The following is a 25,606-nucleotide window of genomic DNA, read 5'->3' as shown; positions in this document are numbered from 1 at the left end:
ACCAGACTCCTCCATCCATGGGGTTTTCCAGGCAAGAATACTGGAGTGGGTTGTCATTTCCTTCTCCAGGAGATCTTCCCAACCCAGGGGTTGAACCCGGGTCTCCCATATTGTAGGCAGATGCTTTACCCCAATCCAAAAGAAAAAGTAAAAAAAAGAGAGAGAGAAATGATTAAATATACAGACTAAAAATAAATGGGCTGTGGCCCAATTCTTGGAAATCCCCAACCCTTCCCCCAAATAGTTGGAATAATCCTCCCATTCTTTAGCCTATGAAATTACCCACCCTTATAAAAAGTGACAACGCTGTGCCCTGATGCCTCTGTCACCTTCTGAGATGGCCCTCACTCTGTCTACAGAGTGTGTATCTCCCTCAACGAACCTTCCTTCGCTTTACCATGACTTGCTCTTTGATTCTTTCTTGTGCAAAGCCGAGAACCCACACTTGGCAGCTATCCCAGGGACTTGCCTGAGACCTGGGACGTGACCATCTCCTCGAGCCTTCCTTTCTTTCCTGCAAGAGGCATCCACAAGAGAGTGAAAAACATGCAGACATCACACGATCCAGAAAGTTCACTCCAAAGACAGCCTAAGAAGTAAAACCCTTTCTTGCTACAGGCAGTAAAGAATGATGTTGTGAAAATGTATCTCCAGTTTCCCGATAGCAAGCTGGGTGCCTCCGGTTATGGAACTTCTAATCTTTGACACCTGGCAGGTGCTCCCGGCATGGAATTTTTTCTTTTCTTTTTTTTTTTTAGCACTAACAAAGCAACAGAAGTTGACAAGACAAAGGACAAGGACACCTTATGACAAAGTCGCATAGGAGCTGGCAAAGCTGAATAGAGAGATTGCGGAGAGCCCAGTTGCAAGCCCAAGTCATTACCTGAGCATCTGACTAACTGGCTGATTGGATCCACAGCTCATATGTGTCCATTAGATGCACATTGGTACATGCTCCTCCCTGCTGGCAAGAGACTTGACGGAGTATTCTCCCTGGGCATAAAGTCACGCCCTCAGGACATGGATGACAGAGACAAAGAAAACAGCAACCCTCCCTGGAAAGAAAGGGGTCATTAGAAAACTCATAACATTCTTACCAAAATCCAGGAGCGCCAAGGAACTAATTCCACAGATATTTTCTCCTGCTAATCTAAATTTACATAAAGAAAAGGACTCTCACCTCTCATTTCCATCAGATCCTGCAGGCAGAGATCCAGGAGACTGATGTGATAAGAATTCTTAATTTCTGCCAGCTTTTGCCTGAGGCCCCAGGTTCTCTCAGCTGCAGCAGTTGATTACACAGATTAAACTACCGGGAAGCATTTTTTTCTTTTACCCTTCTAGGGTCTTTGACTAGTCTAATAATTTAACTGATGTAGGACAGATTACGCCGGTGGGTCAGATGGTAAAGAATCTGCCTGCCAATACAGGAGACCTGGGTTCAATCCCTGGATCAGGAAGATTCCCTGGAGAAGGAAATGGCAACCCACTCCAATATTCTTGCATGGAGAATTCCATGGACAGAGGAACCTGGCAGGGTACAGTCCATGGGGGCGCAGACAGTTGGACACGACTGAGTGACTAACACACATACAAGACAGATTAACGGGCTTCCCAGGTGGTGCTAGTGGTAAAGTGCCAATACAGGAGACAGAAAAGAAGTGGATTCGGTCTCTGGGTTGGGAAGATCCCCTAGAGGAGGACATGGCAACCCATTCCCATATTCTTGCCTGGAGAATCCCATGGACAGAGGAGCCAGGTGGGCTACAGTTCATAGGGTTGCAAAGAGTCACACATGACTGAAGCGACTTAGCACGCAAGCACGCAAGACAGATTAACAAGAGAAAAGCAAACAAAAAAAGCTTAAGAACATGTATACCTCCCATGTGGGGCTTCCCTGGCCGCTCACTGGTAAAGAATCGGCCTGTCAATTCAGGAGATGTGGATTCAGTCCCTGGGTTGGGAAGATCCCCTGGAGAAGGAAATGGTGACTTACTGCAGGATTTTTGTCTGGGAAATCCCATGAACAGGGGAACCTGGCAGGCTACAGTCCCTGGGGTCACAGAGTTGGACATGACTTAGTGACTAAACAACAGCAACACCTCTTGTATACATGGAAGATCCACAGGAAAAATAAGTAACTCCCCAAAATGGCAGAAACCCTCACCCTAAACGTCATCTTCAGCTGAAGACAAAAGGTGTCGGAAAAACATTTTTAAAAGAGAATTCCCAGGTGATCCAGTGGTTAAGACTCTGTGCTTCCACTGCAAGGGACATGGGTTTGATCTCTGGTGTGGAACTAAGATCCCTCTTGCCCTGGGTAGCAGCTAAAAAAAAAAAAAAATAGAAGTGTTGGTGGTGGAGAATCAGTTTGGAAGGTCACCAGGAAAAGCACAGTGAACAAAGGTTAGATTTTTCTGCAGATTAAATTCTACATCTTCTGCACTGATAAGAATTTCTAGAGGTAAGGTCATCCTCCTCTTCCCAGAACACAGATACCCTTATAAATGGAGATTTCCCTTATATACATGAATGTCTCTTATCAAAGGGTAACTTCTACTCAGTTTTCAGAGCTTCTCCTGTGTCTGCAGTTTCTTAAAATAATCAGTCAAAGAAACATATTTTGGGATGGCAACTTTTGCTCCCCCATAGTAGTAAGGACAGGGAAGAAGGGAAGACAGCGTAGCGACTGAGTTAGGAGTGAACAAGTGGTCCTCATATTTCAGTGGGGTGATTTCCAAGTCCCGGAGTTGTGGCACCCTCAGATGGTAAAGAATCTGCCTGCCAGTACAGGAGACCTGGGTTCAATCCCTGGGTCAGGAAGATTCCCTGGAGAAGGAAATGGCAAGCCACTCCAGTATTCTTGCCTGGAGAGTTCAATGGACAGAGGAACCTGGCAGGCTACAGTCCATGGGGTCACAAAGTCGGACATGACTGACTGACTAACACACACACACACAGACACACACACACACTCCTTATTAGCATCTCATCCCAACCCTGTAAGGTGGACAGGATCCACACTGTTATAGCTACTTAAATATGGAAGGACTGCAGTTTAAGAAAAGTGAAACAGCCAAATATGCACTGGTAATGGACTGGTAAGACTGTCCCCTTAGAGAAAAATCCCCAGTTTTCCAACTGACTACAGGGTCCTTCAGGAATCAGGGTGATTTCAGAGAGGGATGAGCTTGCCATGGCGTCCTCCTGCCCCACAGAACCCTACCCTGGCATGCAGCAGTATCAAGGACCACAGTTACTGGGGATCTTGTCAGGAACTCTTTGTGATCCTTGCACTTTATCAGGAACAAACAGACCAGCACGGTGGCCTGGAGCTGAGGTCGTCTCAGCCAGCCAAGTAGGTGAAAGGGTGGGCAGGGTGGGGCGGTTACCCAGGAAGACAGAGCCTGGAAGGATGGAGCCCGTAACACCAGTCCCCACAGAACTGGTGAGTGGGGTTTTCTGTCTTGTCCTCACTAGGAGTCTCTGAAGTCTGCGGTAGACTGGCGGGGTCCAGGTAGCAAAGAGACTGGTTAATCAGAAGAAGGGTGAAAGTCAAAGACAGCCAAAGGGACCAGGCCCATGGGGCAGTGACAGGGAATGTGATGTGACCACAGGCAGAGGACCAGCTGGCCCAAGCCAAAAGCTCTTTCTGGCCATTTTTGTCTCTTCCCTCCTTTGGTTGATAAATACGGCCAAGTCACTTCGATCTTTAAAAGTCTTCACAGTCATCTTTTTCTCAAGCCACCACTGCTCCTTCACAGGCCATTAATTGTTGAATTTGGGGAACCACAGTCCCTTTCTGGGTCTACTTTGTGTCTCCTATTCATTTCTCAGATTGCTATAATCTTCTCCAATTCTGAGAGTGGTGGTAACCATCCCTCCTATCTGTCTAGCATGTTCAGTTCAGTTGCTCAGTCGTGTCTGACTCTTTGTGACCCCATGGATGGCAGCATGCCAGGCTTCCCTGTCCAGCACGCCAGGCTTCCCTATCCAGCACCAACTCCTGAAGCTTACTCAAACTCATGTCCATTGAGTCGGTGATGTCATCCAACCATCTCATCCTCTGTCCTCCCCTTCTCCTCCCGCCTTCAATCTTGCCCAGCATCAGGGTCTTTTCAAACAAGTCAGTTCTTCACATCAGGTGGCCAAAATATTGGGCTTCAGCTTCAGCATCAGTCCTTCCAATGAATATTCAGGACTGATTTCGTTTAGGATGGACTGGTTGGATCTTCTTGCAGTCCAAGGGACTCTCAAGAGTCTTCTCCAACACCACAGTTCAAAAGCATCAATGACCTCTATCAGGTTAGGGCACGCAAAGGGCTCTCAAGTGCACAAAAGCCCTTGGTCCAGTGCCTTCCTCCTCCTTCTCCTAACTCCTGAGGTAGCTACTGTGACTCCATCTTTGCAGAAGAGGACTCCAATGCTCAGGAAGATGACAGACCCTTAACCAGCAGATACTAGACAGAGCCTGCCACCACCAAGGCTTCTGGAATCTGATCTGAAAAGTCACCAGCAAGTGCGGTCACTCCTTCTTGGCCCTCTGGGAGGAATCTGGCAGGCTGACATCTCCTCCCTCTTGCCAGGCCATGTCCTTTGGCTCTTGGTCAAGACGTGATCCTGATTCTACTATTGAACCACCCCTTCTTTGATCTCGTCCATTTATTTCTCTCGCTCTTCCTCCCCACCAAATGTTCTTGACCCTTGACTCACTCAATCTTTTCACCTTCAGGCACCACATCTGGGGTGACTCCGCCTCTCAAATCTACATCCATGTAACCACCAAGGCATACAAAACTAACCATCCCATTACCCCAGGTAACCTCCCTGAGTCCAGAGACAGGCCTGCCCAGGTGTGTTCCCTGGGCGTACTCAGGTCTAACCTTCACTGTTTCTGGTATAAAGCTGAGTTTGTCCTCTTCCGTTCCAAAAGCCCTTCCTTTTAACACATCCGTTTCTATTAATGGTACCATTCCTCTTCCTGTCATTCCATCAGAATTCTAGAGTGACTTTCACTTCTCTTGTTTCCCACTCTTGCAAAAAAGTTGTGTTTGGGGATTTCCCTGGTGGCCTCGTAGTTAAGACTCCCTGGTGCCAATGCAAGGGGTTCGGGTTGGATCCCTAGTCAGGGAACTAAGATCCCACATACCTTAAGGCACAGCCAAAAGATTAAAAAAAAAAAAAAAGTTGTGTTTGACAGATTCTACCTCCATCAGTGTTTCCCATCAGCCCCTTTTGTTCTTTTTTTTTTTTTCGCCCCTTTTGTTCTGATGCCACTGCTGCTTACTCTCATTGAAGGTCCTCTGAAACCCCCAGCCACTGATGCATTGCTGCAGTGCCCTTTGGCTCAGCCCGGCTCTTGCTGGGACTTCGGCCCCACACTTTCCATGGTTTCACAATGCCCTGCCCAGTGAATCAGCCAGGGATGAGGCAAGGGAGGAAAGGACATAAATGGCAGTAATGTTTCCTAAAGATGTTGGTCTTGCCCAGACCTCCAGCTCAAAAGGCTAAAAAAATACGGGATGTCATCAGTGATGAGGGGAAATGACCTTATCTTTGTGCCAAATCATAGTAGAAACATCCTCTATCATTCTGATCATGAGGCCAACTAATGACTAAGGAGGTGGGTGTCTTACTGCAAAAAAGATGCTCCTTGTTGCCCTGCAGATTGAAAGAGGAGGAACAAAAAATAATAAAGGTTGGGCTAAGGGGAAGCACGAAATTCTAGAATAAGAACCAAAATAGGAGGAGCCTCCTGGAGACCTAAAGAGGAGATCGAACACAATAAATATATATGTATATAAACCAGGGTGACTCTACCTGGTGGGGAACCAGGGTAAGAACGAAGGGGTGATGCTCAGTCTAGAATACCTGGGAATCTAGTATCCTTACTGCTCATTCTAATATCAGATATAAACATGCATTTTTACAGAGCACTGGAGTTCAGGAAGGACAGTGACATGAGCCATGGATCAGACCCCAGAGAATACCCGTATTACAAAGCCCAGATTCTTTTTTTTTTTTTTTTAAGGTAATGTAATTTTACAAATTTCAGGATCTAAAAAGTAACCTGTTACACTGACTAAGGTAACTCTGAGATGAGCTGTGTCAGGCACCGTCCTGTTAGTGACGACCTCAGGGGAGAAGAGACGCAGTCCCCCCACACCCCAACCCCCGGCATGCAGGGTGCAGGTAGCGCCCGGGGCTATGCCGTGTCCCTGGCACACGCCGACCGCAGCCACCGTGGCCATCGCTCTGCCATCTGGGCCATGACGAGCTCAGTGAGAGCCTCCTGCTGGACTCTGAAGGCCAAGCGGGAACCTCAAGGGTGGCCTCTCCTGCTTTTTAACTTCAATGGTATTTAGGAGACTGGGCGCTGAAGAAGAGTCTGTCCCCTGGGCTGAAGCCCAGTATGGGAGCTCTTACTACAAGCAGGAGACACAGAGGGGCCGTGTGACCAGTGAGAAGTCTGCGGCCAGAACCCAGGCTAACCCAGGCTACAGACAGTGACTGTTGGACAGACACCCCCGCCAGGCAGCCACCAACAGAAGGGCTGGAAACCACCTCCAGAGGTCAGCCAAGCTACCCTCCTGCTTCTGTACAAGAGACAACTTGCCCACAGTCACGGGCAGGGCTTGTCTTATATTTACTTTTTAAAAGACTACAGGCAGCATCTTTATGAGGGGAGCCGAGGGAAGCATTGGGCAAGCCAGCAGGGACCCGGGAGGGGAGGGCAGGGCAGTACCTGAGAGGCGGTGGAGACTGCAGAGCACTTGGGCTGCGGGACCGACTGGAAGAACAGAGGAGGGATTGGAAAGCACACGCTCGTTGGCAGAGGGGAGGCTGCAGGCCAGAGCGCGTCAGCAGCCGAGGGGCCCACTGCCAAGCCCTCTGCCTGGCCCCCCAGGTGCCCACGAGAACCCTCTGCCTCTGAGGCTGTGGCTCTCATGGGATGTGTACAAAGCCCAGATTCTAGCGCAAGCTCTGGCCGCTGTTGGCTGTGTGACCCCCCTTGACCAGGTCACTTTATCCCTCTGAGCCTGTCTCTTCATCTGTTAAATGTAAGTAATCCCTACCTCACAGGATCATGAAGATATAATCAGACAAATACAATAAAAACTAAAAACACTTGACCATCTATGAAGTAATATACATGATATAAGGGACTTATGATTCTTGTTCTTTCTACTGTTTCATCTCAGTGGTGCTGGAGCTTGCGTGCTCTTGCCATTGTTTCTTTGACTGTCAGGACCCTTAAGGAACATTTCTTGAACATTTCCTATGCACAAAGCTCTGCTAAATTCTTTAAACCCATGATTCATTTTACTCTTCATAGCAGTCCTAAAAGGACCATTAAGGACACTAAGGCTCAGAGAGGTTAAGTAGCTTGCCAAAGGTCCCACAAGCAGGGATGGAATATGTCTGATTCTGTAGCCCATGCCCTTCCCATCAACTTGCACTCCTTGGTGAGTGTCTAAATGCTAAAGGGTAAAACCTAAAACCATTTAGTCATTCATTCATGCAACAGCTGTTGATCGAGTGCCCACTCACACCAGGCTCAACAGAAACAAGGCGGCCAAAGTCAGTGGATAGAGCAGTCCACAGGGGAGGAAGAGCTGCTCTGGGAACCTTGGGCTTGCGGCCAAGTTTGCTAACTTCAAATGCATTTGCTCATTTCTTTCTTTTCCAGGAAAGAACCATTATTTTCCCCAATATTTATTTGGATGTGCTAGATCTTAGTTATGGTACATGAGATCTTTGGTTTTGGCAAGCAAACTCTTCTTTGCAGCAGGTAGGACCCAGTTCCCTGACCAGGGATCCCACCTGGGTCCCCTGCATCAGGAGAGTAGAGTCTTAGCCACTGGACCCTCAGGGAAGTTCCTACATTTGGTCATTTCAGAATGTCATAGTTTTTAGAGCTGGGACAACCTCATTAGATCACCAAGATGGCTAGATCCCAGTGGGGATGAAAAGTTTGACCAAGGCTGTGTGGCAAATAAGTGGCAAAAGAAAGACTGGAAGCTCAGGTTTTCTGACTCAAAAGATCAAAGCTGTTTCATTGGTGATCTAGTTATGGACAGCAAACAAGACAGATATACATGGCAAGACTTCATCCAACATGACAAAACATATATGTGTGTTTGAACAGGAGGCTGATGGGGTCTCAGAGCTCCAAGGGGTCTCAGAGCTCCAAAGGGTCTCAGAGCCTGGATCCTGAAGGTTTCTTCTGCCTGGCCCTTGGTCACATCTCTGTCCTTTCTTCTCACCTTGTAGAGACCCAGGGTTCATAGGCTCCAATCTACTGGGACTTACAAGCCCTGGCAGGCTAGTCTCCAGACACCATCCCAACTTGTAGTCTTTGGTTTGCCAGACAGCTGACTCCCATGCTTGTGCCCGAACACGGGGTGACCTACGGGAGGGAACGTCCTGAGAACTGAACATGCCCTTACTGTCCCCATTTTACAGTTGGGGGAATCAGAACTCAATGAAGTTAAGTAATTCACATAACTGGGATTTGACCTTTAGGTCTATTTATAAAGTACAAGCTCTTTCCAAACTAGCAATTTATTAACCCTTTGGATGCTCTGTTAAAAGAGAGAAAAAGGAAAAGATAGATACCTTAAGCTATCACTTATATGTAGAATCTAAAATATGGCACAAATAAACTTATCTACAAACCAGAAACAGACTCACAGACACAGAGAACAGACTTGCAGTTACCGAGGCGGGGCAGGGTGTGGGGGAGGGTTGGGTTGGGAGTTTGGGATTAGCAGACACAAACTATTGTATATCGAATGGATAAACAACAAGGTCCTACTGTGTACCACAGGGAACCCTGCTCAACGCCATGTGGCAGCCTGGATGGGAGGGGAGTTTGGGGGAGAAAGGATCCATGTGTATGTATGGCTGGATCACTTTGCTGTGCATCTGAAGCTATCACAATATTGTCAATCAGCCATATTACAATATAAGATGAAAAGCTTTTTTTTTTTAGAAATTCTAGAATATCAAAATAGGAGGAGCTTCCTGGAGATGTGAAGAGGAGACGGAACATAATGTATATAAAGACAAGGCTGGACTACCCTAGTGGTCCAGTGGATAAGAACCCACCTACCAAGGCAGAGGACATGGGTTCCATCCAGGTTGGGAAAATGTCACTGCCGCGGGGCAACTAAGCCTGTGCGCTGCAAGTACTGAGCATGTGCTCTAGAGCCTGTGCTCCGAGACAAGGGCAGCCACCGCAGTGAGAAGCCCAAGCACCGCAACTGGAGAGTAGCCCCTGCTCGCCAGAGCTACAGAAAGCCCACTCGCAGCAACAAAGAAGACCCAGAGCAGCTAAAAAGAAAATAGGTATATTTTTTAAAAAACCAAACAAGGAAAAAAAAAAAACAAACAAACAAGGGTGTGACTATCTGGTGGGGAACCAGTGTAAGAAAGAATGGGTGATGCTTAGTCTAGAATACTTGGGAATCCAGTATTCTTATTTCTCACTCTAATATCAGATGTGGTTATCATGCATTTTTACAGAGCATCCAGGTCAGGGAAGGACACTGACGTGGACCATGGGCCAGACCCCAGAGAATACGGGTATTAAAGGCCCAGAGTCTAGTCCAAGCTCTGATCCCCACTGTCTGTGTGACCCTCCTTGACCAGATAGGTCACTTTATTCCTCTGAGCCTGTCTCTTCTGAAGAATGGAGGTAAACCCTCCCTCACAGGATTATGAAGATACGATCAGACAAATACAACAAAACTAACACTTGACCGTCTATGATGTAATATACACAGTATAAGGGATTTACGATTACTGCTGTTTCTATGTTTCATCTCAGGAGTTCTGGGGCTTGTGTGCTCTTGCCACCGTTTGTTTCTTTGACTGTCAGGACTGATAAGGAACATTTCCTGAGCATTTCCTATGCACCAAACACTATGTTAAATTCTTTAAATCCGTTATCCATATGAAGCCTCATAACAACTCCTACAAGGACTAATAAGGACACTAAGGCTCAGAGAGGTTAAGTAGCTTGCCCAGGGTCCCACAGCTTACAAGCAGATTTGGAATGTGTCTGCTTCTGTAGCCCAAGTGCTTTCCACCAAATTGTACTCCTCGGTAAGAGTAGAGTCTAAATGCTAAATGGTAAAAACTAAAACCATTCATTCGTTCATGCAACAGCTGTTGATTGAGTGCCCACTCATACCAGGCTCAACAGGAACAAGGTGGCCAAAGTCAGTGGATGGAGCGGTCCTCCTAGGAAGAAGAGCTGCTCTGGGGACCTTGGGTTCACTGCCAAGTTTACTAAGTTCAAGTGCATTTGCTTATTTCACAATGTCATAGTTTTTAGAGCTGGGACAACCTCATTAAATCACCAAGATGGCTAAGGCCCAGCAAGGCTTAAGGCCTTGAACCAAGGCTGTGTGGCAATCTAGTGGAAAAAGAAAGACTGGAGGCTCAAGTTCTGACTCAAAGGTCACAGCTCTTTCATTGGTGATCTAGGTATGGACAGCAAACAAGACAGATTCACATGGCAAGTCCTCATCCAACATGACAAAACATACATGTGTGTTTGAACAGGAGGCTGATGGGGTCTCAGAGCTCCAAAGGGTCTCAGAGCCTGGATCCTGAAGGTTCCTTCTGCCTGGCCCTTGGTCATATCTCTGTCCTCTCTTCTCACCTTGTAGACACCCAGGGTTCATAGGCTTCAATCTGCTGGAACTTACAGGCTTTGGCAGGCTAGTCTCCAGCGAACACCCCTATTCATAGTCTTTGGTTTGCCAGGCAGCTGACTCCCATGCTTGTGCCCGAACACGGGGTGACCTACGGGAGGGAACATCCTGAGAACTGAACACGCCCTTACTGTCCCCATTTTACAGTTGCAGAAATTGGAGCTCTGTGAAGTTGAGTAATTCACGTAACTGGGATTTGAACATTAGGTCTAATTGAAAAGTATAAGTTCTTCGAAACTCACAATTGATTAACCTTTTGAATGCTTGGCTTTCCCATTTGTAAAAATAGAGATTTGACAAACCTAGACAGCATATTAAGAAGCAGAGACATCACTTTGCAGACAAAGGTCCATATAGTCAAAGCTATGGTTTTTCCAATAGTCATGTTTGGATGTGAAAGTTGGATGCTTTCAAACTGTGGTCTTGGAGAAGGTTCTTGAGAGTCCCTTGGACAGCAAGGAGATCAAACCAGACAATCCTAAAAGGAAATCAACCTGAATACTCATTGGAAAGACTGATACTGAAACCAGAACACCAATACTTTGGCCACCTGATATAAAGATCCAATTCATTGGAAAAGACCCTGATGCTGGGAAAGATTGAAAACCAAAGGATAAGGGGGTGTCAGAGGATGACATGGTTAGACAGCATCACCGACTTCAATGGACATGAATCTGAGCAAACTCTGGGAGATAGTGAAGGACAGGGGAGACTGGTGTGAGCAGTCCATGGGGTCACAAAAAGTCAGACACAACTTGGTGACTAAACAGCAACAAAACAAATAACAAAGATACCTACACATAGTGCTCACTTCTGAGGGCTGCACTTAATGAATAGCAAAGCACTTTTAAATTGTTATAGATGCTAATGAAATGATGCTGAAGCATATCTACGTATGTGAAGTGAAATGAAATTCACTCACTCATGTCCGACTCTTTGAGACCCCATGGACTTAGTCCATGGAGTTCTCCAGGCCAGAATACTGGAGTGGGTAGCTTTTCCCTCCTCCAGGGGATGTTGCCAACCCATTGATCGAACCCAGATCTCCCACATTGCAGGCGGATTCTTTACCAGCTGAGCCACAAGGTATAGATAGGATGTTTATACCTATCTGTAAGGTTAGAGGCAATTCAGCATCCATTAATAATGTAATTGGGAGGTTGCTGAACCAGGACTACAATTTAGATTTTTGGCTCCTAATCCAAGGGCTCTTTGCCAAAGAGGCCAGCAGAACTGGGCAGAAATGTTGCCACTGTTCTCTAGGGCTCTCTTCCCACGATTGCTGTTAGGTTTGATAGATGGCCTCACAGTTCAGCTTCTGAGTGACCAACTCTGAGAGGCTTAGAAGGTGCCAAAGAAGCACTGGAGGAAAGAGAGCTGCAGGCACGGCAGGCACGGAGCTGAAACACAGGAGGTATGTGGGGGCCTGGGCTCTGGGATGAGATTCCCCCTGGGGTATCAGGCCAGGGTGTAGGCCAAGATGCAACAGGGTGGCAGCAATGCTGTAACTTGGGCTGGAAGGGAGCCTTTTCTCACCTTGTGAGAGAGAAACAGGCCCAGCGATTGGCTTGTCCAAGATCAGCCAGCAATTAGGAAATCTAAGAGGTTCCTGTACCTGACAGCAGTCTAAGCATCTGGATCTACCCTGAATGAAATTAAAAATCTTGGGTGAAATATATAAAGTATCACTAAAATGCAGCCACCACCAGTTGCCTCAGCTGTGCAGAGGCTTGTCAGACTTCAGGGGCCCCGTCCTGTGTTGATGGACCACATCCCTCACTCTGGGTCCTGTCCCCGGGGGAGTCGACACCCAGCCCTGGCAGCACCAGTGCTGTCCTTGGCCACCTCTGTCTGAAGGCCACGTGAAGCAGGGGACGAGCAGACAAGTGGGGTTCTATAAGGGAGATACGTCACCAGTGGGGGCAGAACAGGCCCAGGTTCATTGGCCTCACTGCGCCTCCTGGCTCTCTCCTTTCTTATAAAGAAACAGACCGTCTCTAAGTTCTCTCCTAACCTCTGATTCTTCTTTAGAGACACATGATGCTTCCTGGGGAAGGCACCGCTTACGCTGCCTCGAGGGGCCCGAACCAAAGAGGCAATTGGGCAATGTGAGCTGGGGTCAGCCCAGTACCCGTGCTGGCTGCCGAGAGGAGTCACCCACCAGCTCGAGTCACCTGCGAGTCCTGTCTGAACTGGCAATGTTAAGGGAGAACATACTGGTAGGAGAGATTCATCCAAGGCAAAGGAGGCAGCCAGCCTGCCTCTCCTCACCTCCCACCCTAGCTCCTGATGCTGGGTGTGGCTCAGGGGAGGCATCCTCCCTAGAGGCCACTTTTATGAGCCCCCACATGCAAACCTGCACCTTCTTACGCCCTCAAAGTGATCCCATGTCCACCCAGCTCCACCTCTCATTATCTCTGAAGTGTATTTCCTCCCCAGCCCCCAAGGTACTACTTATGTCCAGGCATTTTCATCTTCCTGCCAGGGTTATGAAGTCAGCATGGAAGACCCCCTGTGGTCTGGTGCCTACCTCACTTTTCTGGCTCATTCCTCTCTTCCCGTCATCCTGCCCTGCAGCCCGGGGAAGCACTCCGTGTTCCCCCAGCAGGGCCATGCATGACCTTCGGTCTTCCTGGTCCCTGCTCTTCTCCTGGACAGACTGCCCACCGCCCCCCACCTTGTGGGTGGGTTAGTCTCTCAGTCATGTCAGCCTCTGGCCCCAGTGCTGGGCTGGGCAGCCTGGGCCCCCTTCAGAAGTGAGTGTGGTAGAGAGGAAAGCACTGCCCTCTGCTAGGACACATTCCTGCATTTCAGTTGCCTGCTATGTGCCCCTGGACAAGTCACTTCTTTCTTTCATTCAGCATTTCTAGGTGTGGTGGGACTTTGGAGCGTGACACCTTAGCTAAGGCGAACCTTTCCTGGAATTCCCCTCCCCGTGGGGCGGCCCGGAGAGATAGGTGTGCAGGCCTTGAGGGTGCAGGGGAAGTGCAGCCCTTTTGTGCTCTGAGGATGGAGCAGGGAGGACAGAGGCGGGGCGGCTCAGGCACACTTGTCAGTGGTGGGGCGGCCCCTGAGCCCACAGCCCCTCCACCCTGGGCCGGGTGTGTGCGCCTCTGGGGTGTGGGGCCCCAGCTGGTCCCGAGGGCACCACAATGTGAAGATCGCAGGTGGTGAGAGCTCTTCCGGTCTGTCCCTCATCCTCCCCACTCCGTGCCCATCTTCCCTCCTGAACTGGCCCCGCTGAGATGCAAGGAGGACACTTTACACCGACAGCGGAACCAGGCTACCGGTGCAGGAACTCGGACCCCAGGTCAGACCCTGACTCTGGCTCTTAGCGTATTCTGTGACAGTGGAAATAGGAAAACAAATGTCAGCTCCATTTACGGTCTGGATCCCCCATTGGTACAATGAGAGGAGAGGTTAAATGATCTTTAAGATCCCAACTGGAGAAGGAAATGGCACCCCACTCCAGTATTCTTGTCTGGAGAATCCCATGGACAGAGGAGCCTGGCGGGCTACAGTCCGTGGGGTTGCAAAGAGTCGAACACGACTGAAGTGACTGAGAACACAAGATCACAACTGCTCCACTAAATCTCTGATCAGAAGAGCCCCCAGTGAAGGTTCGTGCAGCCATTCACTGCACATCCCATGGGCTATGGAGCCATTCCCCTGGGACAGAGCTCGGTGGATGGAGAAACACCCGGGAGTCAAGCTTTATGTTGCTAAGGTTGTATCTGCCCAGGGCTGAAAGAAAGACCTTTGAGCTCTGTCCACCGTTAGCTCAGCCAGTCAACCACGTATTAATTTTTCTTTAACGCTGAGGTCAAAGAACTTCCACACTGTGTGGGAGGTGGGAAGCACACAGCTTCTGCACTGTGCCTCTTCAACTATCAATGGTGAAGGACTAGCGTTTTGAAACTAATTTCCAATCCATCACAGATCTATGCTTTCTTTTTTTTTTTTTTTTTAGATCTATGCTTTCATAAAATACAATAAAAATGAATCATTAGAGTAATGAAAGCCAAACACCCAGTATCCAGGAGGAGAATGCTTTAGAATTAGAGATAGTAGGCACAAAACTTTCACATCAATTAGCTATAAACATCTCTATATTGTTGCTGTTCTTGTTTAGTTGCTGAGCTGTGTCCGCCTCTTTTGCAATGCCATGGACTGTAGCCCACCAGGTACCTCCACCCATGGGACTTCCCAAGCAAGCATACTGGAGCAGGGTGCCATTTCCTTCTCTAGGGGATTGTCCCCACCCAGAGATCTGACCCGAATCTCCTGCGTTTTCTACACTGGCAGGTGGGTTCTTTACTGCAGAGCCATCAGGGAAGCCCAAGCATTTCTAAATGCCAGGGTATGGACAGGCAGCAAACCAAATCGTGGCTGGTGAGGCTCCAGAGAGACCTGGGACGCATGACCAGTTCCCCAGTTCTCCTGGGTGGAGGCTCTTAGGGGAGGCTCCCTGCTTGTCTGGTGCAGGACAAGGAAAGGAGGCCTTGCAATCATCACTCCATGACCTTGCTTCTAGGAGAACCTATCTGGTCTCAGATTTCTCACCTGTAAGATGGAACGCTGTCAGAACCGTAAGGTCTGACTGTGCAGACCAGCTGAGCCCCAACTGGGACTTGGCTGCGGCTGCTGCTGTATTGCTGCTTTTACTGATGAGTCAGTGAAAGGGCTCATCAAAGAGTGTATCTGGGGAGGCTTGAGGGCAGACACATAGTTGGTGGTATCTTGCTCAACCTGGATTCACTTGGTTGAAGAAATTTTTTTGGCTGCACCAAGTGGCATGTGGGATTGAACGGATGCCCCCTGCATTGCAAGCACAAAGTCTTAATCACTGGACTACCAGGGGATTCCCTGAAGGATGCTTTCATGGGATCTCTCTGGGATTTAAGGTGGCCATGCAGCCACTGGCCAGGGAACACAGAGGGATGGAAAGGGGAGAGGCACGCACCTCCTTTCCGTGAGACATCATCACCCTTTGGGGCCATCAGGTCCAGCTACTTTGGGAGGGTGGGAAGGCGACCTTGGGAAGCACAAGGTCTTCTGCAACACTGGGTGGCCACCAGGCAAGTTCTTTCAAGAAGACAAAGTGGGCAGGTCAGAGAGTCACAGGAGCTACTCTCTCTGGTCCTGTAATAAGTGAGGAGGTTTTGATCTCAGCGGGGCAGGATCACTGCCACGGAGACAAAAATTGCCTTCTTGGGGGCTGAAAAAATCTTAGTCTTTCTATATATAAACACAGACAGACAAGCACAGGGAACTCTGCTCAATACTCTCTGGCAGTCTTGATGAGAGGGGAGTTTGTGGGAGAATAGCTACATGTATATATTTGGTTGGGTCCCTTTCCTGTTCGCCCAAAACCATGACAACATTGTTAATCAGCTATTCTCCAACATAAAAAAGTTAAAAGACAAACAAAAATAAACATAGATATACAAACAATAAGTGGACAGTCATCTATGGTATTAAACTTTCTAGATGGGATATGATTTGGGGTAACTGTCTGAAACGGATCCTTAGGGGCATGAGAATAAAAAAAGGGTTTGCGTACACTAGCCTAGAGGGTCCGAAGTCCTGCTGTGATGTAGACAGATGCAGTGAGCCGTGGACTCTGCTCAGACCTACTCACACCCAGGTCCCATTACTCGTAACAAGAAACCCCAAACTCCTGAGCACCCTTAAAACAGGGCCATCCCAGGAAGCTTCCCAGGCTGTTCCCATGTCTGCCACCCTTGAGCAAAGCCTTTGCAAAGGCCTCATGCAAAGCTTTGATTCATCCACCAGCCACTCTTGGGCTCGCAGAGGCCTCGCGCTTTCTTTCATTGTAAGAAGCTGCCAGCTCACCCCCAGGGCGCTGCAGGAGAAGATTTAGGAGGTCTGGCTCAGGCTGGTTGTTTCTCACAAGCAAAGTCCCTGCTCTAATGCCAGCTTCCAGCAGGACGTTCCAGACGCATTAGCTGAATGGGGAACTCTTCCCTGCCCCCACGCCCTCCCCAGAATCCTACCCCATGGAGAGCCTGTCTGTAGCTGCAGCATCTCCAGACTCCCTCTCGCTCCCCAGCAGAGCCTCCTGACCCCTCCCTGCTCCACTCAGCTTGAACCACCTTAAAATACACCCCGGGTCCTGTCACCCATCTGCTTGAGACCTTTCCCATTGCACTTAGAGTTGTCCAAACGCCCCACTTCAAGCCTGCTTGCTGGTTTTGAAAAATCAGGTTCTTTCCCCAAGTGTTCCTCCTCTCTCCCCGCCCACGTCTGGTCCAAGTCATAGCTCAGCAGGATTCTCGCCAACCTGCCCCCCCTCCTCCCACCGAGCACCATCACCACCTCCACCCCCACCCCTTAGCCTCTACAGCCCTCTTTCCTTCATAGCAGCTGTCACACTTTGTTGACTGGGTTATTGCTTTTCTTCCCACTAGACTGGAAGCTTCCTGAGAGCAGGGACCAGGTCCTTTTGCCCGCCTGCTGTGTGTGTCCCCCCTCTCAGACTGCCTGGCACATCATAGGCTTCAGTGATTATTGAGCGAGTGAACACGTGGACAGGCGAACACCAGGCTGTAAGAAGCAGGCTGGTGTGAACACACACTGGAAGACTGTCTCCCTCTGGGCTGCCCACCCACACTCAAGCCCAGGACTGCTATTAAGGATTCACGTGAGCAGGTGACTGAAGAAGAAGCTGAAGTCAGAGAGGGTGCTGCAGTATTCTCTGGGGGATAGGACCTGGATTGAAACAGGAGGGAGGAGAGCAGGACACACCCTTTGAAAGAATGACATAGCCTCCTGAAAGAGGACATGACGTAAGCGGATTAGAATCAAATGGGTCCAAGATGCAGACAAGTCAACTTCCACCAGACCTTGAGCCTCAGTGCACACTCATTGTAACACATCAGCAAGGCAAACGGCACACTCAGAGGCACCAAGACAGTTCCAAGGCTGACTATCAAAGACCAAAAAGTGAGAGGTGGCCCAGTTCCTGGAAATCTCCACCCTTCCCTAAAATAGTTGGAATAATTTTCCCACTCATTAGCTTATGAAATTACCCAGTCCATTAAAACTAACACCACCATATTTCAGAGCTCTGGCACCTTCTGAGATGGCCCACGCTCTGTCTGTGGAATGTGTTTCTCTCTAAATATATCCACTTCTTACCCACCACTTTGTCTCTCTCTGAATTCTTTCTGCAATGAGACATCAAGAGCCAGAGCTTCATTAAGTCCTGAAACCAGGTGTGTGATTTCAGTGGGAAGACCGTGGGTTTCGGCTAGATTCAAGTCCTGGCTACGTGGGTTCAAGTCTCAGTCAGGGTTTTGGCTGAGTTCAAGTCCCAGTTTGAGGTACACGGTTTTTAGAATGACCCTGGGAGAGATCACCCTGCTGATCAATCACAAAGCCTGTTGATAATTAACCTAAGAGATAAATTACAAATTCTTACCTCCTCCCCAGGAGACCTGGTCAATAAGCTGGTAGGAAAGTGATTCCTCTTCTGTCTGTTCCAGTGAAAGTGTCCCCAGAACTGGACAGGAAAGGAAGAGGAGGCTGGGTTACCATGCTTCTTCCAGCACCGGCAATGTTATGTTAGCAACACCCACACCCTGCAGTGTCCTCTTTCAAGACATGGTCGTGACTTTTGCCCCATCTCCGTGGACAACATCCCCCCAACCTGACTGCATGCATGCATGCTCAGTCGTGTCTAACACTTTGTGACCCCATGGACTATAGCCTGCTAGTCTCCTATGTCCATGGAATTTTCCAGACAGGAATACTGGAGCAGGTTGTCATTTCCTATTCCAGCGGAGCTTCCTGACCCAGGGATCAAACCCAAGTCTCCTGCATCTCCCTCATTGGCAGGCAGCTTCTTCACCACAGCACCACCTGGGAAGTCCCACAACCTGATTCCGCTATGCTAATTCATTGTGCTCTTAGCAATACCAGTGGGTTTCTATTTTCAAGGAATTTTCAAGTCTTTGATCTCCCTGATTCAGCCAACCTAATGCTGTGATGAGCCAAACTGATCACCTACGCAGCACTCTGGGGAAGGAACTAGAATATATACAGCCAATAGTTAGGATACAATAGAAATATGCTCGGTGCCTTCCATGTATTATTCCACAAGTGAGTCACTACCTGTGAGGCAGGTTTTCTCATTTACACTTTATAGAGGAGGAAATGTAGACTCGGAGACGATAAATAATGTACTCCAAACCACAAAGGTACTAACTGAAAACCCATTCAGAGGTCTTCATCAGACTGTGTTGTTCAAGCCCAAGGATATGTGATAAGGATCTGTATAAATTTAGACTTCCTCTGTGTAATCCATGACCAGGTGAGATTTTACTAGAGAGGATTCAGTGTTAAAGTTAAATAGCATCTGTTTATCAGCCAGCAAATCTGCCTTGGGAGGTCTTGGGTGAGGGAGATTAGAGGAATTTCAGAGGCCTGGAATGAAACTCAGGAGGCCTGAGTTCCGGTTCAGTCTTATTTTACACAAACGGTGTGCCTTCAAACCAGCGCTGCTCCTCTCTGGGCCTCTGTTTCCCCCAAAATAAAACAAAGAGGTAAACACTATATACTACTTATAACATAGCTTCTGTTAATAGTACAAATGTTCTAGGAGTGAATCATTCATCATGTCTAAGACTTTAACCTTTAACCTTCCTGGATACGCCAACTTCTTTCCCAAATTCTTTTCTACCAGGTATTATCATCGGTATTATCATACTTCCGGGCTCCCAGTAACAAAACATGTGATCCCCACTGCCCTCTCTCTCCCCTCCTCAATATTCTTTCTTTCATGTTATTCAGATTTCATTGACTCCCATTTATCCCTGCCACCACCATCCTGCTTCTGGTTACAGTTGCTTTCTGACTGGTTTCTTCCTCAGCCTCGGTTTGTCTGGTCCAGCTACTAGACTGATCTTAAGAGGCCACAGAACTGATCTCTCTGCTGTAATCTTCAGCGACTCCCCTAAAGCCACAGCCTGCCAAGCTCCAGGGACTGATCCCAATCAAGCCTTTTTGCTTCTTAACTAATCCTGTGGACATATAACTTCTTCTTCTTTTTTTTTTTTTCATTTTATTGACGTATAACTTCTTAAGGCCTCTCTCCTATAAAACATGGAGAGTGGATAAGGTCCTGCTCAAAGTCCTTTTCAAGTCAAAAGTGCCTTGATTCTACCAGAGTCAGAATGACTTTTCTATTGCCTCTACTGTTTTCTGTCCAGGCCGCCAACTCCCTATTCTGTCCAAATGTCTCAGGAGTCACTGGGTGTCTGCCTCATTGAGAGAGTGGGAGGGTCTAGGGTCATGATCAGTGACAGCGGGTGTGGTATTTCACTCCCAACCCTGCTCCTCACCTGAAAAAAAATGGAAAGTCATTCTCCCTACAGATCCATGGAGAAGATGAAATGAAGGAATGGCTCTAAAAACAACCCTTCCTTCCTTCCTTCTTTTTTACTTCCTCCTTTCCCTCCTTCCTTCACAAAATAGCAATAAAATGCTAGACACTTGCCTTGGCATTGGGTATATGGTGATAAAACAGACCGATTTGGTTCCCACTCTCAGGAAGGATCTTACAGTGGAGACCAGCACTGTTCAGTAGTATTTTCCGGGCTGATAGAAATACAGGAGCTGCTAATCACATGTGGCTACTGAACACTTGACATGTAGCTAATGTGACTAAGGATCTGAATCTTTCATTTTATTTAATGCTAACTAATCTAAATTTAAGTAACTGATGGAGCTGGGGGCTACTGTATTGGGCAGTGTAGGTCTAGACATTTAAGGGAAAAGACATCAAAAGTAAATTGATTTTTCAAAAACTTGAACATAATAGATAAGCAAAAAGGTCCTACTATATAGCATGGGGAACTACGCTCAATATCTTATCAGTCAGTCAGTTCAGTCGCTCAGTCGTGTCCGACTCTTTGTGACCCCATGGACTGCAGCACGCCAGGTTTCCCTGTCCATCACCAACTCTTGGAGCTTGCTCAAACTCATGTCCATTGAGTTGGTGACGCCATCCAACCATCTCATCCTCTGTCATCCCCTCCTCCTGCCTTCAACCTTTCCCAGTATCAGGGTTTTTTCCAGTGAGTCAGTTCTTTGCATCAGGTGGTCAAAGTATTGGAGCTTCAGCTTTAGCATCTGTCCTTCCAATGAATATTTAGGACTGATTTCCTTTAGGATTGACTGGTTTAACTAGTTTAGGATTGATCTCTTACAGTTCAAGGGACTCTCAAGAGTCTTTTCCAACACCACAGTTCAAAAGCATTAGTTCTTTGGTGTTCAGCTTTCTTTACGGTCCAACTCTCATATCTATACATAATTACTGGAAAAACCATAGCTTTGACTGGATGGACTGTTGCTGGCAAAATAATGTCTCTGTTTTTTAATACGCTGTCTAGGTTGGCTTTAGCTTTTCTTCCAAGGAGCAAGCATCTTTTAATTTCATGGCTGCAGCCACCATCTGCAATGATTTTGGTGCCCAAGAAAACAAAGACTGTCAGTCTTTCCATTGTTTCCCCATCTATTTGCCATGAAGTGATGGGACCGGATGCCATGATCTTAGTTTTTTGAATTTTTTTTTTTTTAAGATTCTGAAAACCCTGTCACCTGCTTTATTTTTAGATAAGGGTAAAGGGAAACACGGAAATATTCACTTGAATTTGAGGGGCAGCTAAACTGAAAGCAATAGTAGCAACAATTTTAGGCCTCTAAGGTTATTCTGATCCATAAAGAAATGCTAAAATTTCCTTGTTTGGAGATTTAAGAGTTTAATTTTCCCCTAAAACAAGATCATCCACTTTGGCTGGGATAAAAGAATAAAGAACAAAAAAATCAGTAGCACCAAACGGGGTTTAACACACAAAATAGGGCCAGGTTTCTCCTTTCAAATGCAAAATTTTATATTAAAATAAATCTATAAATCATAGTTGTTTTTCCTCCTGATTCAATCCTTCCCCTTCTTCTACCAGGAGCCCCAGAACCCTAAAGAACATGTGCATTACTGACTAGATATACAAACCAGCTGCCCCTTCCAAACTGGAATCTGATTACAGATGGACTGGCCTAGCTCAGGGCTGCCCTCGGTGACAGGAAGCAATATCTACGTTCAGGGAAAACAGATACTGAGGATGCCACCAGTCAAAAAGTTGAATGCTGTGTGCTGGGTTCAGGATGACTCGCACACCCTGTTCACCGAGCAGTTTCTGACCACCACGGACAGGATAATCTTGGAACACCAGTCTCACTTGATGATGCTGCACTATCCGTGCTCACATTGATAGTAAACAGGGTAAATATCATTCCCATGACAATTGGAATAAAGATGAAATTGAGGATGGTGACCTGCAGTAGGCAGCAATCCTGGTCTGGGTTGTTATGAACATCTTTGTACTGAATGGGAGGCTGCAATCCTCCCATACCCTTGCTCTTTAATCTTGGGGATTGTTTTTTGAACTTGCAGTTGAATTCCCACATTGGTTCCTGTCTGTTCCCAATAATCTTTCTACATCAGAAAAGTAAGCATTTGGAATTCTTTAATGTGCTAGAAGTACTTTCTGGAATGGCTGGATTCTCGGAGATTCGAGCAGCAGATGGCTCATACATATGGTACAGAGATCGGATCACACATGCCTGAAGACAGAGCAGCTTCTTCACTGACTCTGGTCACAGGTGCAAAGGCAGAGAGGTATCCAGTGTGTAGTGTCTTTGGTACAACCTCGTCCAAAAGGCAGCAGTGCAAGTGACAGTCCAGGCATTCTTACAAATCAGGGAAAAATTCACAATGTCCTCAGGACAGATATAGGAGGCCAGCAATAGCCCAATATCCATGGGATACTCTTCTCCTCCAGTCCATCCAGGTCTTCTCTGTGCCTCTTGCTTTTCTTTTTTCTGGAGATAGTTCTCTCACGGATGCTTTCCTCCTGGGCACCAGTCTCCCCACTGCTGTCGATGATGTCGCAGGGCTCACCAGCCCCAGAAAGAGCTTCCACTGCAGGAACCTGGGAGGCTTGCTACTGAACAGCATTGGCGACAGCTTTCTTGACCCTTCCAGACCTCACGATGGCCAGATCCGAGTTGGCATAATCCACCACGGTCACTCTGCCTGAGCAGGCATCTTGGGCCCGGAATTTGAGTCGCTTCCCTCTCTTGGGCATGGCGACCGTGTTGGGGTGAGACTGGGTTAAAGGGCCAGGACCCCAGGCCATGTTTCAGGCCAGAGAGCGGGATCTGTCAGCCTAGGGCCAACTCTGGCCGGCTCCGCTGCCATCCCACTCCCAAATATTGAGCTTTAAGCCAGTTTTTTCACTCTTCTCTTTCATCTTCGTCAAGAGGCTCTTTAGTTCTTCTTTACTTTCTGCCATAAGGGTGGTGTCATCTGCCTATCTGAGGTTATTGATATTTCTCCTGGAAATCTTGATTCCAGCTTGTGCTTCATCCAGCCTGGCATTTTGCATGATGTACTCTGCATAGAAGTTAAATAAACAGGGTGATGATATACAGCCTTGATGTACTCCTTTCCCAATTTTGAACCAGTACATTGTTCCATGTCTGGTTCTAACTGTTGCTTCTTGTCCTGCATTCTGGTTTCACAGGAGGCAGGTACGGTGCTCTGGTATTTCCATATCTTGAAGAACATTCCACACTTTGCTGTGATCCATACAAAGGCTTTAGTGTAGTCAGTGAAACAGAAGTAGATGTTTTCCTACCAACTGAGTCACAAGGGAAGCCCCGAAGTAGATGTTTTTCTGGAATTTTCTTGCTTTTTTTGTGATCCAAAGGATGTTGGCAATTTGATCTCTAGTTCCTCTGCCTTTTCTAAATCCAGCTGGAACATCTGGAAGTTCTCAGTTCACATACTATTGAAGCCTTGTTTGGAGAATTTTGAGCATTACTTTGCTAGAGTGTGAGATGAGTGTGATTATGCAGTAGTTTGAACATTCTTTGACACTGCCTTTCTTTGGGATTGGAATGAAAACTGACCTTTCCCAGTTCCCTGACCAGTGACCTTGGGAGTACCTATTTGCTTGCTCTGTCTGCAGCTTTGCATTTCAAGCCACAGGAAAAGGCCCAGATCTCCATAGTTGCTTCGGCAGAATCAAGCACCATTGGCCTTGTCGAGACCATCAGCAGGTACCTTGGAAGCAGGAGCATGTGAGGTGGGGCCAGAGGCAGCCCAGCCAAGCCCTGGTTGTTGGCTCTGAAAGATCAGTTCAGGAAGCATCTGTGTCTAGAGGGTTTTGACACCAAATCTTTCCAAGATCAAGGACAGCCTGTTCATCTAGGAAACTCCGACAACTGAAGATAGTCATTCTTCCTGCCCCTTCCCCACCACCCTAACATGAGTGGAAAATGCTTTTTGAGAGAGGAAGTCTTTTCCTTTTGGGTGAGTTGGAGTGGTCTCCAGGAGTTGTTGGAGAAGAAGCAACAGAAAGATCTTAGAGTTGGGGAGTTTGAAGACCTGGGTCCTAACCCTCACTGGATGACCCTGAAACAAGTCAATCTCTGGGGCTTATCTTTTATATATATATAAATTATATATATAAACTTATATATTATATATAATAAATTATATGTATAAATCTTATATATAAAATTATATGCATATAACATTATAGATATAATATTATATATATTTATATATAATATAGCTATAATATATGTATATAATTATATATATGTTAGACTTACCTGGTGGCTCAGATGGTAAAGCATCTGTCTACAGTGTGGGAGACTCGAGTTCAATCCCTGGGTTGGGAAGATCCTCTGGAGAAGGAAATGGCAACCCACTCCAGTACTCTTGCCTGGAAAATCCAGTGGATGGAGGGGCATGGTAGTCTACAGTCCTTAGGGTCACAAAGAGTTGGACACTACTGAGAAACTTCATTTCATATATATATTATAATATATAATATAATAATTATTATATATTATATTATACATTACATTATTATATTATATAAATATTATATTATTATATAATATATTATATTGTATATAATAAATTATATAATACTATTATATGTTATTATATTTATATATAATATTCATTTATTTATTTAGGCTGTGCTGGGTCTTAGTTGTGGCCTGCATCTTAGGGAATGCAGGATCTAGTTCCCCGACCAGGGTTAGACACCAAGCCTCCGGCACTGCAGTGGGTAAGCGGCGTCTTAGCCACTGAACCACTGGAGAAGTCCTTCTGGAGTTTATCTTGTAAAGTGAGGAGGAAGCCTGTCGGTCTGGCTGACCCACAAGTGACTGTAAAAATCAGGTGGGAATCAAAGGAAGAATGTTGCACAGTGTGAAGCCCACTCCAGACGGCTGGGAACACAATGCCCTCCACGCCGGCTTTTTGACAGTCACCTTCTATCCACCCCTGCCTGGCTCCTCTGCCAGTCCTCCTGGGCCTTAGCTTCTGCTGGCCCACCACACAGAGCACTGGGCGCACTGGGGAAATAGGGACGGGGCGGAGCAGGACCACCAAACCTAATATGTACAACAGAGCTTGAGCTTTCCTCTAGCTCCGCTCCTTCTTTTTAAAATTTATTTATTTATTTTATTTTTTGGTTGTGGGGGGTCTTCTTCCTGCACGTGGGCTTTCTCTAACTGGGGCAAGCAGGGGCTACCCCCGCTTGTGGTGTGTGGGCTTCTCATTGTAGTGTGTTGTAGAGCACAGACTCTAGGTGCCTGGGCCTCAGCAGTTGCCGTTTGCAGACTCGAGAGCACAGGCTCAATATTTGTGGTGCACTGCTTAGTTGCTCCTCGGCATGTGGGATCTTCCCGGACCAGGGATCGAACCCGTGTCCCTTGTATTGCAAGGCTGATTCTTAACTGCTGGACCACCAGGGAAGCCCCAGGTCTGCTGCTTC

General features: G+C 47.3%; 1 long non-coding RNA gene and 1 pseudogene across 1 annotated transcript; both read right to left on the bottom strand.

The window, feature by feature from the left end:
• Positions 1–358: 358 nt before the first annotated feature.
• On the bottom strand, positions 359–18,417 carry LOC122431171. Its single transcript, XR_006266452.1, has 3 exons — positions 18,169–18,417; positions 884–1,055; positions 359–514 (listed from the first exon to the last, which is right to left on the bottom strand). It is a non-coding gene; the product is annotated as an uncharacterized LOC122431171 (long non-coding RNA).
• Positions 18,418–21,929: 3,512 nt separating this feature from the next.
• Positions 21,930–22,945, bottom strand: LOC122431169 (annotated as a pseudogene).
• Between the last annotated feature and the right edge of the window lie 2,661 nt (positions 22,946–25,606).

The sequence above is a fragment of the Cervus canadensis genome, chromosome 29, assembly GCF_019320065.1.
Source record: "Cervus canadensis isolate Bull #8, Minnesota chromosome 29, ASM1932006v1, whole genome shotgun sequence".
NCBI lineage: Eukaryota > Metazoa > Chordata > Mammalia > Artiodactyla > Cervidae > Cervus > Cervus canadensis.
Note: the sequence above shows the minus strand (reverse complement) of the source record. Positions and strands in the feature narration are given on the sequence as shown.